The sequence below is a fragment of the Choloepus didactylus genome, chromosome 12 (genome assembly GCF_015220235.1).
Source record: "Choloepus didactylus isolate mChoDid1 chromosome 12, mChoDid1.pri, whole genome shotgun sequence".
Classification (NCBI taxonomy): domain Eukaryota; kingdom Metazoa; phylum Chordata; class Mammalia; order Pilosa; family Megalonychidae; genus Choloepus; species Choloepus didactylus.
Genome location: NC_051318.1, coordinates 74,660,621 through 74,675,126, shown reverse-complemented (window position 1 = coordinate 74,675,126; position 14,506 = coordinate 74,660,621). Strand labels below are relative to the sequence as shown.

Genomic DNA, 14,506 nt, shown 5'->3' with positions numbered 1-14,506 from the left:
TTTTTTTTTTTTTAACTTACTTGATGGTATCTTTGAAGAATGAAGGTGCTTGGAAGCCACGAACATACTCGTGTCATCTTACAGACCTCACCTACCCCACCTCCCTTTTTCCCTCTTGACTGTTTGCTTGCAGGTAAATCTTAACTAGCCTCAGCTGCTTGCCAGGGTGCAAAGGGTGATAATTGGCAAGGCCCCACCCCCTGGAATGTATAAAAGCCCAGCTCTCAGGAAGTACAGGTGTCCTTCATCTCTGATGCAGAATGAGGCATGTGGAGCTGCTGAGCAGTTGGCTTCCATGGGGGCTCAGCCAAAATTGGTCCCTCCTCTCCAAAGCAGGGCTTAAGGAGCTGACATCCACTGACTCTGACCGGAGCAGTTGGCCTCCTAGGGGACTAGCCACAGTGGGATCTTTTTTCATGCTCTTTTGGACAATTTGTGATGTGTAAGTAATGAACTATCATTTGCTGTGAATCTACTGGGCCTGAGCCTGTGTTCCCACAGCACATCATATAGAAAATTGCTTCACAGAAGGTTTTTATTTTGATGAAGTTTGATTTATCCATTTTCTCTTTTGTTGCTTGTGCTTTGGGTGCCATGGATAAGAAGAATTTGTCTAACTCAAGGTCATAAAGATTTACTACTATATAGTATATATCCTGCGAAGAATTTTGTATTTCTATATCTTACATTTAGGCCTATGATCATTTTGCAATAATTTTTGTCTGTGGTGTAAGAAAAGGCAACAACATTATTCTTTTGCATGTGGATAACCAGTTGTCCCAACAGCATTTGTTGAAAAGACTGTTTTTTTCCTATTGAATTGTCTTGGCACTTTGCCCAAAATCAATTGACCAGAAATGTGAGGGTTAATTTCTAGAATCTCAATTCTGTTTTATTGATCTGTATGTCTATCTTTATGTTCATATCACAATGTCTTGATTACTGTAGCTTTGCAGTAAATTTTCAAAAGAGGAAGTATGAGTACTGCAACTATTGGTATTTTGCAAGATTTTAGCTATCCTGGAGCCTATTCATTTCCATACTACTTTTAGGATTAGCTTGACATTTTCTGCAAAAAAGCCAGCTAGGATTTTTATATGGTTTGTGTGGAGTATATCAATTAACTTAAGGAATATTGCCATCTCAACTATATTAAGACTTCAATAAGTGAAGATGTTTGCTTTTTTCCTACTTAGGTATTTAATTTCTTTCAATGTTGCTTTATTTACTTAAGCACACAAGTCTTGCAATTTTTGGCTAAATCTATTCCTGTGTTTTATGCTTTCTTATGCTTTTGTGAATGAAATTGTTTCCTCAATTTTATTTTCAGGTTTTCATTGTTAATGTGAGGTATAGATATAATATCGAGTTTTGATATTGATCTTGTATTCTGAAACAATACTAAACTCATCTATTAAATCTAATAGTTTTAGTAGTTCTTTAGGAAATTCTGTATCCAGGATTGTGTCATCTGCAAATAAAGAATATTTTACTTTTTTCCAATCTGGATGCCATTTATTTATTTCTAGTGTCTATTCTCCCTAGCTAGAACTTCCAGTAGAATTTTGAGTAAGTGGTGAGAGAGGATATCCTTGTCTTGTTCCTGATGTTATGGAGGAAGCATTCAGTCTTTCAACATTAACTGTGATGTTAGCTGTGAGTTTTTCCTTGATGTCCTTTATCATATTGAAGAAGTTTTCTTTATTCCTAGTGTTTTGAATTAGTTACATTGAATTTTAAATTTGGGTTCAGATGGAGGTCAGCTATGACACAATAGGAAACCAAGACTATGAAAAGATAGTTTGTTACTCACAAGTTCCAGAGAGAGAGGGGTACTATGAGGGTCAATGGGAAGTGCAGCTGGCTTGGATGGCTCATCTAGCAGGTGGGGAGCATACAAGCAGAACTAGAGGGACCCATGGCCTTACTTTATTGTGGTTCGGGTGTGAGGTTAGGAGTATCCCCATGGGACTCGAAGGTTGGTTAGTTTAAGCATATATGCACAAAGAGGAGAAGGGCCTTGGGGTCTGTGGATGGTGAGAATGGTTAGCTTATCATGTAGGGCCAGGTGTGGGTTTTGGGTGAGGAATGTTGGTAGTGAGGGTGGTGGCTGCATATGTAGGTTTGAGCTCTGGGGGAGTTTATGCACCAAGGATGGAAAGCTGTTCATTAACAAGGCCAAAAGTCAGTGTTGAGGCAAGTGGCTTAGCCAAAGTGAGATGATGCCAAGGCAGCAGACACAAGTTTTTCTAGTTATGACACCTAGATTGTTGAGTGTTCTATTAGGAAAGGTATTGGCTAATGTCAAAAGCTTTTTTTCTGGATCTATTGAGATGCTTATGTGGTTTTGTACTTTATTCTATTGATACAATGTATTGATAAATTAATTTTGGGATGTTGAACCAATCTTGCATTCTTGGGATAATTCCCAATTGGCCATGTTTTACAAACCTTCCCATCCATTGCTACATTTGCTTGTTAGTGTCTTTTTGAGGACTTGGTATCTTTATTAGATACATTGGTTTGCATCTTTCTTTCTTTGTGATGTCCTTATCTGGTGGTAGTATCAGGATTATACTGGCCTCATAAAATGAGTTTGGAAGTATTCTCTCCTTTTCTGTTCCTTTGGAAGGATTTGTGAATAACTGGTATTGTTTTTTCCTAAGTCTGGTAAATTTCGCCAGTAATGCAATCCGTATGAATCGGGAATTTTTTAGATTACTAATTTAATCACTGGTGATAAGTCTATTCAGATTTAGTATTGTCTCTTCCAGCAGTTTTTTTCTCTTTCTAGGAATTTGATTATCCACATTGTTGATTATATACTTGTGTATAATATTCATTTTTAACCATTTTTATTTCTGTAAGTCAGAAGTGATGACACCTATTTCATTCCTGATTTTAGTAATTTGAGTTTTCTGTATCTTTTCTTGATTAATATGGGTAAGGAATTGTCAGTTTTGTTGACCTTTTCATAATATCAAATTTTAGTTTTGTTGATTTTTCTCTATTGATTTTCTATTCACTATTTCATTAATTTACACTCTAATCTTTATTTCTTTCCTTTTCTTTATTTTAGAGTTTATTTTCTCTTCTTTTTATAGTGTATTAAGGTACAAAGTCAGGTTATTACTTTGAGATATATAGTTTTTAATGTATGCATTTACAGATACAAATTTACCTCTAAGCACTGCTTTAGCTGCAGACCAAAGTTTTGGTATGCTGTGTATTCATTTTCAGTCATCTCAAAGTACATTATAATTTCCCTTTTGATTCTTCTTTGATCATTGTTTGTTGATGTGTGAGTTGTTAATTTCATGGTATTTGTGAATTTCTCAAATTTCTTTCTGTTAATGATTGCTAATTTCATTCTATTTTGGCTTGACAATACTGCATAAGACTTCAAACATTTTAAGTTTATTAGGGCTTGCTTTATGATTTAGCCTTTGGACTATCCTGGAGAATGTTCTATGTTCACTTGAGAAGAATATAAATTCAGATTTTTTTGGACAGAATGCTCTGTAGATGCCTTCTAGGGTCTGACTGGTTTATAATGTTCAAATCTTCCATTATCTTGTATTTCTGTCTGGTTTTACTAATGATTATTGAAAGTTGGATGTTGAAGCTCCTAAGTACTATTATTGAATTGCCTATTTTCCTCTTCAATTCTGTCAATTTTTATTTCAAGTACCTCAGGGCTCTGGTAATATTTGCATATGTATTTTTAATTATATTTCTCATGAATTAATCTTCCTAATGTTATAAAAATTCCCTGATGATTTATGGAATGTTTAGAGCTGATAAGGTCCAGAACTCAGGGGTACATTGTTAATGTCAATATTGGATGTTGATCTCAGCCTACCATATGGAATCTTATTGAAAGTAGAATTAGATGTATGTTGTTGGACGAATTTCATCCTAGTCTTTTCCAGTTACATTTATCATAATGACGGTAGAGTGGTGTACTTATGGAAATTGACTAGAATCCAAGAAATTATAAAATTAGGTTGAGAATATCATTGGATCTCATGTCACTGGGTCACATCTTTTGTCTATCTTGCAAGCAAGGCACTGGCTGTCCTTTGTTCAAGACTGTCTGCTCAAGAATGTTTATACTTCCCACAATCTTAGAAGATAGAGTGCGTCTCTTCAGATCTAAGTCCAGGGATGCTTATTATCCAATATTATAAAGATAAAATCTTCCTCCAGAAGAAAGTATAGGTATATTTATTGCCCAATATAAGAGATTCAAGTTCCTGAGCTCATAGTTCCTTTTCTATAAGCTAACCTGCTGCATGTGCAGCCATCCATCTGGGTTCATATATTTTTGCCCCAATGGCACATGTGGTCAAGGAGAAACAACGCACAGGACAGCAAGATGTGTGAGCAGCAGCATGTCGGTAATAAGTCCTTTGTCTCTAGCCTATGAGTTTTGTCTTATAAGTAGAATCCAAGAAACAGCAAGCTAAATTTGTAGCTTTCAAGTAGTATAAAATCTCAGCTCCTTTACAATTTTTGGCATGAATGTAAATAATTTTAGTCATATCTCTTAAATTAAGGCAAGAGGATATGCAGACACAGTTCTAAAAGGAAAAATTTTAATGAGAATTATAGTTATATTTTTCTTGTTTTAAGGCAATTTTATCTTTATTAAACAGAAGACAATGCATTTTCTTGATTTAAAGACAAAAACTCTTGTGTTATTTACAGAATATGAAAAGTTTACTTCAGTATTTTAAAGTGATATTTAATGTATTATAAATGCTGAAAATAAAAGTAAGAAAGAAAGGCAAACTTGGGATGAATAGTGTCCAGTCTTGAATTTGTTGGTCAGAATATATTTACATATTCATTTGCAATATTTCTACATCTTAAGAAATATAATCTTCCATTGCTTGTGATTTTTCAACTCATTTTGTTATTTTATCCTACTTTCAAGAAATATAATTTTCACACACATATAAAATCAATCAAGTCTAAGTTGCATATTTGGTGGTATTCAACCTTTATCTGTTTTAAAAAAATGCTAAAATACCATTTTTTTAAGTGGCAAGATAGGCATTCTTTACTATATTTGTATTCTTAGATGCCATTTGACCGAAGGCCACCATAACAATGCTCACATCAAGCATGGAAGGAGGTACCTGCAAAGACTTACAACACTCTTCAATTACCAAGGGTAATATTTTAGGAAAGTAGTCAATTTATAATATTATGAAGCAAGTTTGTAAAAGTTCAAGAGCTGAGCAAGCACAATTCTTTTTCTCTTCCAAATATTTAAATATTAGGATAAAATAACCATATATAATCTATATTGTACATATTTTGTCTTTAACCTTTAGTCAAAATTTATTTTTATTGAATTGAGAGCCCTTGATTGAGGTCACATTTGATTACTATCTGATAAAACATCAAATCGTACAACACCAGTTTGAGCATTGTACCAGAATTCACTATGCAGATTAATTGTGACTGATTACCAGGTATGAATGTGAAAAAGCATCCTTATTGTGGAGATTCTAATAAATTTATTATTATACACAATTCTCTTATATTGTAGACAAGTTAATTTAACTGATATTTTAAACAACCAAATGAGTTCTGGAAAACATTTTGATTGCTTTATTAGAGATCTTCTAAAGATACAAATGACTTACATTGAGAATTACTAGTAAGAGTTTTAATATATTTAGAATAATATTTGCAGTTAATTATTTCAATTCATTAATTATTAAAGATGAACATGTTTTGTGCTGATGAGGAAACTGAATGAGAGAAATTTAAATAAGTTGAATAAGGCCAAGCAACTAAGGGGTGTGGTGGTGGTAAGGCTAGGATTTTAGCCTATTTAATGACACTCAAGACCCTCATCTTAAACAATATGTTATATGCCTCTCATAGATTCAAATATTAAGGAAGTATTCACTATACTAAAGATGCATAGAATCAATCACTATAATCCCAAATAAAGCTCTGTTTAGCAGTGAATTTTTTTTTTTTTTAGAAATTGAAAGCTATCATTCAAATTGTTTTATAAAGAGGTTATTTTCAAAGTTAAAAAGAGAACAAAAGTAGTCACATATTGGTAGCTGATATAATGCACATAATTTTTCACCAAGAAGCTTTGGGATTTTTAATTGTTTTCTTACAATTGTTTCTTACAATTGTTTTCAATTTAGGATTTATAGATAGAAAACAATTTTAAATATATATAAGCTATTATAGGTATGAAAAACCTACGTAAAAGACTGAGATCACACACAATACTTGCTGAGAGATAATCACTTTGATCATTTTAAATAAGAACTAAAAATAGTTTATATTCAATTATTGACATTTTGCATCTATAGTAACTACATTCAAGAATGTTGTTTCCTAAGTTGTTGTTAATACTTGGGGTCACTGAAGTTGCTCTAAAAATATATTTAGTACTTCCATTTTTAAAGCATATAATTTTACTAAACTTTCTGCATAATTCTGAAATTTCTTTATTGATGAAAGCAGTAGTAATAACATAAATTATGGCATGAAGTTATTAATTTGTTTTGGGAAATTCAACAGATTTCACAAAGAAAGATTTTCTTGAAGGGATTCAATACCAGATGAAATCCCCCCCTTTCTTTATGAATCATACAATAAGTAATGTAAAGCTCATTATTCTGCATTCTAAATATTTAATTTCTCAAACAAAAATGCTACCCTCGGGATTATATATATATATATATATATATATATATATATATATATAGTCTTCTAAAAGACGGTTTTGAAAAAATTGATATTTGTAAAAAAAAAAACTAGACACTGTAATTTCTAAAATATAATAGATATCATATAGCTCATTGATTTCAAGTGTACTCTTCAATACTTTTTTAGTAGATTGTCCAGTTGTGCAACCATAACCATTAAAAGTTTCAGGACATTTCAGTCATCCCATTAAGAGACCTCATGTCCATTAACTGTTAATCCTCTTTCTTGAATCTACTGCCCCACTGCTGGTAATCAAAAGAAACCATTACACATATTTCTTTGTAAACTTTTATCTTGAGATAATTTTGAACTTACATTAAAGTGATAGAAAAGTGATCAAAACATTGGTGTGGTACTGTTAACTGAAGTATAGAATATAGTTCCTTTTCACCACTAATGTCTTGTTCTGATCCAGGATCCAATCTAGAATCCCATATTGATTTATTTCCCAAGTCCATATGACAGGAAGAATAATGCCTCCTCTCTCCAGATATCTGTGCCCTAATCCCAAGAGCCTGTGAATATTATTTTATCTGGCATTAGGTTAATTTTGTAGATGTGATTAAGAATATAGACCCTAAGATGGAGAGATTATTCTTGGCTACCTGAGTGAGGCTAATCTATTCACATGGATCCTTAAAAGTAGAGAAACTTTCCTGGTTGTGGTAAGAGAGAGATACGAAGACAGAAGATTAGAAAGATGTGATTTTGCTGGCTTTGAAGATGGAGAAAAGTGCCAAGAGTCAAGGAAAGTGGGTGATCTCCACAACACAATGGGGTGTACATGATGCCACATGTGTTATTGGTAGTGGTAACCTTGAACCCTTGGTTAAGATAGTATCTGCTGGGATTCTGCACTGTCATTTTATTAACTTTCTCTTTATAATTGCTAAGTATTTCATGTGAGATACTTTGAAACTAGACAAACTTCCTGTTTTTGTTTAAATATTTTCCAATAATTTCAGAATTCATTGGTGGATCTTGCTTGTGGCAATTACTTTTGGTGTTATAATGGTGATCTATGTCTTATTTCTTCTACATTTTTAATTGGAACTCTTTTGTAAGGAAGAGTAATTAATTTTTCCTCCCTTCCTTCCTTCCTCCTTTCCCTCCCTCCCTCCTTCCTTCCTTCCTTTCTTTCTTCCTTCCTTCTTTCCTCCTTTCCCTCCCTCCCTCCTTCCTTCCTTCCTTTCTTTCTTCCTTCCTTCCTCCCACTGATTCTTTCTTTTGCTATAGATTAGATACCTAAGGCATTCTTTATTTCTGTTTGTTTTTCATTTCTTGCATTTCCAAAGAATACTTTCATATGGTTCTATCTCTGTGCTGCAATGCCCACTTGATCCTCCATGTGTTCTGCCTTATCTATTAGAAATTTTATTCAATCTCAGCTATTTAAAATTCTCTTTCAGAAGATTCTAATATCTTTGTCATATCTGGGTCTGATTCTGATGATTGCTTTATCTCTCTGATGTGTGTTTGTTCTAGTCTTTCTGCATGTCTTATAAGTGTGAAAGTCAGTCTTCTTGTGTTCCATATTTGAGACTGAGGTAAATAGTTTCTGAGCCTAGAAATGAATACAGCTTTCTTTCACTTAGGACTTTAGTGTGGAATTTCAAGATATTCTAGTATGAATTTGGTCTGGGTTTGAGAAGCATTTTTGCTAACATAAAGGTAACAGAGGCATTGGATTCCTTCAACAGTATTTCATGTGTAGGGTACAGATTGTTTTCCTAGAGCAATGTATTTTCAACCTGAGATTTTGGCCCTCATTTGTGCTGTGCCTCTTTGCATACTCTTCTTCCTCTTTTGTACTTCTCCCAATAGTATTCTACTGTTATTTGTTGTTTTGATCTTGATGGTTTGGAGGTGCAGTAAAAGGGGGTGATCTGTTTCTATTAGCCTAAGTCTTAAGGCTGCACCTTGTTCCTGCATCTCCACATGTGACTTTTTCAGTGCTTTTGCTCCAACCTCTGCTTTAGTCATAGAACTAGGATTTATTCCTACTACTTCCCAAAAGATAGTGTTTGTTTTTCATATTTTTTACCATCCATCTCCCATTCATTGGTTTTAACCAGTGTCTTAAAGGTGACGGTGTTGGTTACACTTGCCTCAATACTTACGTATTTTTTAGGGAGATAAGGAAAAATCTTTAGTATAGTTTCTTGCCCTTCTTCCCTATTCCTCTGGTTGCAGTTTTTTCATTCAAATTCTGAATAACAATGAACTTTTAAAAGACTTTGTTTTTGTTGTGGTAGGTGGAGGGGGGAATTACCCAAATACCCAATAGGATTTGCGGAGAAAGAGCCTGGAAGGGAGAAGAATGCTCGAATTTCTGTCCCCTATCCCCCACCCAGCCCAAGGTCTTTCCACTGTCCTGCTATCCTACCCTGGGCTTTCACTAATTTCTCAGTTATTCTAGCTAAATTCTTCCTACTGGGTTATGGTTGCGTGTATCCTCAGTAAGACAGTTCCAGTATCTTCTGCTCTCCTTGCATTTTGGACCAATTAGTTTCTCTGTGATCTCAAATCTTGAGTAGTTTTTCAAAAATATCATGATTTGAAATTAGTCAGGGTCTTTTTCATTGTAAAATTCAGAGTGAAATCTGTCTAGTTTTCCAAATCCTGGAGTAGCTTAAACTTCCACTCTGTATATTTTGAAATAGAGAAAAAAAGACTTAAAGGAGTTCATAATATACTTATGAATATACTTCAGAAACTTATTTTGAACCATAGAAAGGAAAATATTTTTCAGTAGTTTTTGTTATAGATCCCAGGATGAGCTTTGGATTAGAAATCCAGTTTATACATGTTTAATAATAGAATCAAGCTGACTTTTAGTTTTTAGTTATTTACTTTTATACTTTCCTCACTCCAAAATTTTAATTGGAAACCACAGTTCTCACTATAATGAAGAAAATATCATAAAATGGATACTCAAGCAAATAATCATTGCTGCAGATCCTTACTGATGATTATGTTTTGAAGCCAGACAAAATTATGCATGAAGTCCTAATGTAAGAGAAGTGTAGAACAAAATTAAAAGAACATATTAAAAGCTATTCCAAACAACCTTGATACACTGTTGTGCCGGTTTGAGTGTATTGTGTCCCCCAAATGCCATTATCTTTGTGGTCTTGTTTGGGGCAGAAGTTTTGGTGTTGGTTAGATTTGCTTGGAGTGTGCCCCACCTAGCTGTGGGTAATGATTCTGATGAGATGTTCCCATGGAGGCATGGCCCCGCCCATTCGGGGTGGGCCTTGATCGGTGGAGCTATATAAATGAGCTGACTCAAAGAGAGGGAACTAACTGAGTGCAGCTGGGAGTGATGTTTTGAAGAGGAGCAAGCCTGCTAGAGAGGAGTGTCCTGGGAGAAAGCCGTTTTGAGGCCAGAGCTTTGGAGCAGATGCCAGTTGCCTTCCTAGCTAGCAGAGGTTTTCTGGACGCCATTGGCCATCCTCCGGTGAAGGTACCCGATTGCTGATGTGTTACCTTGGACGCTTTGTGGCCTCAAGACTGTAACTGTGTAGTGAAATAAACCCCCGTTTTATAAAAGCCTATCCATCTCTGGTGTTTTGCATTCTGCAGCATTAGCAAACTAAGACAACTGTTGTTGGAGAAACTTAAGAATCCTGGGATTCTTTCACCATTGACCTCAAGGGCTGCCATAAACAGCCTTGCGTATGTATGTAGCACTGATCTGTGCTAGGATCCTCAGTAATTTTACTCCATTGGCAATAGGTTCTTAGGACTTTACATGTAGGAAAAATTATTATGGTGATGATATACTCAATATTTAGCTAATCTTAGAATTAATATTTATGTAATTTTAGAATTATGATACTTTATTTGAAATTAAAAATATAAGGAGTTTTGTAGGATAAACTCTTATTACTTCCAACATCACAGACATGTTTGAAAGGGATGTGAATTTTGAATTTGGGTGTTCTAAAAGTTTAAGAAAAATATCCCTAAACATTCCTTTTCTTTAGTAAGTGACACAGTATGGATAAGCTAAGAATAAGTCTTGTGAAATGAACTATTATTTTTAGCCTACACTACTTAGGGAAAAAATAAGTTCTAATTAATTCTAGAAAAAAAATTACCTCATTTCCTTATTTATCTATAGACTTGGGAGCTGAGCTTTTACAAACAACTGCATTCTTTTAAATAACTGTAATTCTAATATCCCTTAAATGCCATAACCTTAAAATAAAAATTTGCAGAAAATTCATTAAATAGATATTTTGCACATCCATATATTTTTACCTAGAATTGCTTTCAGTTAATCACTAAAATTTGGATGGTCTTGGCATTAACCAGATAACAAACATCTTTGCATTCTTTCACCGAGTAGTTAAGAAATATCTGAGAGCCTTGGTTGCACTTTTCTGATTAAAGTGCATGGATTTTGGTGTATAATCCTTATAGTATCTAAGCTAGCAGCTCAGCAATATTATTTGTTCCATACTTATTTGACCCAAATTGAACTCTTTCAAGCTTCAGTGGGTGCTCCTAATTCGAATCTACTTTTGGTTGAATTGATATGTCATGTCCTCCTGTCCAAACCCCCATTAGTTTAAAGACTTGGCCATCACAATTTCAAAAGGTTTAGTTCATTTTATTAGATAAAACAATTTTTAATCCTTTCAGCCTTTCCTCAAGAAGCGGTTGCAGTGTCTCCCTGCTACTCTATACCCAAGGTATCTTATCAGTCACAGTTCTCCAGAGTCAGGACTGATAAGAGAGACTTATTTTAAGAAATTGGCTGCAATTCTGGGGGCTGGGAAGTCTGAAATCAGTAGAGAAGGCCTGCAGACTGGAAAGTCAGGCAAGAGCTGATATTGCAGTCTTGAGTTCAAAATTCACAGGGGAGGCCAGCAGGCTGGAATGGAAGACAGAAGTAGATGGTGTTGTCTTGAAGCAGAATTTCTTCTTTTGGGAAACCTCGTTTCTCTGCTCGTATAGCGTTCAGCTGATTGGATTGGGTCCACCTGCCTTACTAAGGATAATTTCCTTTCTTAAATCAGCTAATTGTGGATATTAATCAAATCTATAAAATACCTTCCCTGTAACGTGTAGACTAGTTTGACCAAACAAGGGGTGCCCAGAGCCTAGCCAAGATGACACATAAAATTGGTCATCACAGTGACAATACAACTTATCATCTACTCAGGACAAAATTTAGGGGGTAAAATTATAATGAATCCAGGACAAATGAAAATATGGACAGTCCCAAGACACTGAGTTGGATAACTATGCTGTATGTACTCCTATTATTAATTTTAAATAACTAATTGTTTTCAAGATTAGTGCTCCATATATAGATATATGATAGTTTATGCAAGGGAACAAATTGTCTGCATTTAAAATCAGGATTTTTTGTTTGTTTGAGTGGATCCATTTTAAATATTGCGCAATATTGAGCACTGAAAGTTTGAATAAATGTTATACATCCACTGGTTATACTTTTTCATGTGCTTATGTTATCTCAAAACAAAAAATGAATGCAGAATTCCCATTATCAAAGCTACTTTTGAGCTTCTGCCATACATGCCTCAGAAAAACTTACAGAGTTGGTATGAAGTCAGATACAGAAAACTGAAATGTAAGATGCCAGGACTCAAGCTTGGAGAAGTACTGATGAAACAGGGTTAAACCCAGATCTGCTTGGCTCCAAAGGCACCATCCTTGCAGTGTGCTGATTTTCATCATAAAGTTGAATTTTGCTGCATAGATGAGGAAGAAGATCTCATGTGACTGAAATATAAATGGCATAAGAAAGGCAAATTGCATAATAAAAGAAGTCCTCAATTTGGCCACAATGAATTTCTATTATCTGGGTTGTAAATCCTGTCATATTTCCATAAAAGAAGGCAATCAATTCAGATTTGTTTTACTAACACCGTGGTGCCAAATAAAATGTGTGCATGTGTATGTGAATGAGAAGACACAATGTTATAAACAAAAAGTTAAATGAAAAATTGCTGAAAATATAGTAAATATTTTAAATATCATATGTTTTGAACTATAGAATGAGTCTTGATTACAATTTATGCCAAACTTTTTATTACACAGATTAAATAAAACCTTAATATGTAATTAGTAACTATGATCACAAGGTAAATTTGATCAAGTTCCAGATGAGAACTCACTTCCCTAATTTAGAGTAGTTCTTTTTACTTATTCCTATTTCATCCCCTATAACTTTTTATAACTTAGAGATATATGTGACATAAATGTTAGTACATGCAAAATCCAAATAATTACAAAATAAACATGACAACCATTTATCAATTCAACCTAAATGAATTAATGTGCCAACTTCAATAAATAATAAATAATTGGTATGTAATAACTCAGTTTATCTTCTCAGGGCCTAGAAATGTTTTTATTGAGATGAGCTGGATGCTTTGTATAAGTAGAAGCTCATAGAAATTTAAAATTCTTCCTTAGCTGCAAGGTGAAATTCCTATAATAACGGAATATACTGAATAAATTCTACTAAATACAATTTGACCTTATTCATAAGGATTAAATGAGCTATAATCCTTGGAATTTATTAAGTGTAGAGGCTCTGAATTAAGATATTTTCTATTACTTGCTAGCTGTGTGAACTTGGAAATATACTAAAACTCTCTCTGCCTTGGTCATTCATCTAAAAATGGGGATAATTACACTGGAGAGGCCTGTGGTACCAGTGAAAGAGTTAGTTTCTGTAAAGTACTTGAAAGACTGTTTCTCCCAAGATAGCACTCACAAAATACTGCATTTGTTGGTCCGTACCTATCTTTTTCTTTTAAATTTGACATAACATATCCTTTCTAAGACTTTTTATAGGACTTCATTAAATGTATTTTTAATGACATTTGACTACACAAAATTTGTTGACATTTTGAGTTTTGCTTCAATATTTCTGCTTCCTGCTGAAATGCTGCCATTTTCTAAAATTGTGACTGTCTTACACTGAGGAAAAATAGTGTGTTCTCCAGTGGATTATAGCATTCATGCGATCAATTGTTAGAAGAAGTGGTCTACGTGTCATTGTGAGGTGATTAAGTCAGCCCTGCCTCTAGCGATATCTACCACACATTATTTCTGCAGTTCATGTAGGTTTCTCTAGTAGAAAGCAGTTTTGTGATGTCAGATAGCAATGTTAACTCTTGGTAATATTAATTTTCTTATGTACCCTCAGAAGGTGATGTTCTTATAAGCTATTAACACATATTTCTTCATATAATAGAAAAAGCTATAACATTCATGTTTTACAGTCACCATTTCTCTACTTTTGTTTCTTGTCAAATGTGGATTTTTTGAGCAATCAACCTTGATGTGTGGCCCAAGAGGAAAGCAATAAATAGCAGTGTACTCTGTGGTCACTTCAAAATATTGTCTCCTAAAGTTCTTCCCAGTTATTCTTCAAATGCCTACCCCCAAATAATTATATATTTCCTAGACCCTATGCATAGGTTTGGCCTAAGATATCAAATTCCCCTGTAAGTAACTGAATTCAATTTCATTTTTATAAAGCATAGTCATTGCACATGTGCGATAAGCTCAGAGATCTGGAAGAATTTATTCCAGATATAAACAATGAAGAATTATATACTCCCTCTGGGCAAGAAGGCTTGAAAATAGAAAACCAGATATATTTACAAGCAATGCATTAGAAAAGATGATGAAATAAATGTGCAACTCAATACTAAAACTAAAGTCCATATGTAATTAAATGCAAGAATAAATGGAAAAATAAATAGGT

The 14,506-nt window shown here is 34.0% G+C and overlaps 1 long non-coding RNA gene across 1 annotated transcript in view; it reads left to right on the top strand.

Moving 5' to 3' along the window:
- Positions 1-254: 254 nt before the first annotated feature.
- The window catches only part of LOC119506988, a 271,191-nt gene continuing 256,939 nt past the window's right edge, over positions 255-14,506 (top strand). Inside the window, exon 1 of the long non-coding RNA XR_005211086.1 lies at positions 255-442. This is a non-coding gene — a long non-coding RNA (uncharacterized LOC119506988). The remainder of the gene's footprint in view (positions 443-14,506) is intronic.